This window comes from Propithecus coquereli, unplaced genomic scaffold (genome assembly GCF_000956105.1).
Source record: "Propithecus coquereli isolate 6110/MARCELLA unplaced genomic scaffold, Pcoq_1.0 Scaffold114, whole genome shotgun sequence".
Taxonomy (NCBI): domain Eukaryota; kingdom Metazoa; phylum Chordata; class Mammalia; order Primates; family Indriidae; genus Propithecus; species Propithecus coquereli.
In genome coordinates, this window is record NW_012135414.1 from 4,852,989 (window position 1) to 4,854,755 (window position 1,767).

Here is a 1,767-nt window from a genome sequence, read left to right on the forward strand (position 1 = left end):
TGAGACCTAGGGAAGTATCGGGATGGCTTGTGATTTCTCTCCCAGACAGTGATCTCTCTCTTCTCCTGTCTCTAGAAAGGGACCTGCTCTGGCTGCGAGAGGAGCCTCTCTTTCTTGAAGATCTGTGGTGAGGTGGAGGACTCCTTCTATAGTAATCATCTCGAGGGTGACCACCCTAAGAGGGAGGGAGGCCACGATTTCGACTTCTTTTTTCACCATTTGGTAATTCCACTCTTACACGGCAGCCACATAGTATTCTTCTATCTAGCTCTCTCACAGCATCCGCTGCATCTCAGGGATCTTCAAATTCAACAAAAGCAAAGCCAATGGGCTTCTAGCAACCCACACACTTCAGAGTGGCCCATAATAAATAGACAAAAGCCTGTTCCAATTCAGTTTTGTTGCCATTGTTCCCAAGATTACCTACATAAACCTTACAGTCCAATGGACAGGAATCACGATACATTTTGAAAATATACACACACACACATATAGAGTGTATGTGTGTGTGTGTGTGTGTGTGTGTGTGTGTGGGAGGGGTAGGGTAGAGAGCCCTTTTCTTGATCACAGAGAAGCTTGATTCTTAAAAATTTTAAGCACAAATTTAAATGTATATTCCTGGTCTTGACCCCAGAGATTCTGATTCAGGAGGTCCGGCAAGGCAGAAATAATTTTAAACAAGTATTTCAGGTAACATGGAGGCAGATGGTCCAGAAAGTGCTGGAACAATACCTCAGGTGAAATTCCTGGGACTAATTTTTTGGGAGATGTTATCAAAATGTCCATGATGAATGTCCTGCCTGGTCCCTGTGCTGCTCTTCAGAGGAGTCATTCAGCCTCTTCCATGAGAGTGAGAGCTGCCACCACTGAGGTGGAGGGAATTACTCCTCATTCTCTTCAAGTCTTTTTGGGACTCATTAGATGCTTTATTGCACAGTAAACCTGCGCCCTTTGTACCTCTTGAGCTGCAGAGTACTCTGAATATGAGTTGGTTTTTGCCCACTACTGCTAGCAATGGAGAACACCGGAATTGAATGAAACCTGAATTCACCCTCATGGGGAAAATCCTAAACTTGAAAGTCATTCAATGAAAGCAATATTTAATTGTTCTTATACGTATCTATCTCTGTCTGAAACAGAAGGATCCTCATTTTAATTGGCTAGGATTCTTCTTTGCAGATAAGAGCATTCATTCAAAGCATAAAGGGGATTGTTAAAAAAAAAAAATAAAGAAGTTTACAGAACCTCCAGGTAGGCCAGGAGGCTCTGAGGTCAGGAATGATGCTCAAACACATCTCAGGTCTGTTCCAGAGATGACCTTCTGCATTGCTTTGGGAACAGGAGCAGCAAAGTTGCTTGCTGGTGCTAGGCTGGATGCTAGAAGCTCTGTGTCTTCCATGCTCCAAAACAGGACACTTCCTCTGCCACACTGCAAAAGATAGATTCCATGTACAGCCTGCTTCCTAGTAATTCTCTCTTCTCTTTTCAAAGCCTAAGTTCCATGTGGATGCATCTAATTGTGGAATCTAAATCATATGCCTGTCCAGTGGTATGTTGAAGCTGGCTCAAACCAGCTAACAAGAGTTGATCATTAAGTTTCAGGAATTTTATTTATTTATTTTTATTGATACACAATATACATATTTTAGGGGTACATGTGATAATTTGGTACATTCGTGTAATCAAATCAGGGTAATTGGAATATCTGTCACCTTAAATATTTATATTTTGTTTTGATATTTCTTTTGATATTTGTTTTCTTTCTTT

The 1,767-nt window shown here is 41.4% G+C and overlaps 1 pseudogene; it reads right to left on the bottom strand.

Moving 5' to 3' along the window:
* LOC105819689 overlaps positions 1–466 on the bottom strand; it is a 43,978-nt pseudogene extending 43,512 nt beyond the window's left edge.
* Positions 467–1,767: the final 1,301 nt, after the last annotated feature.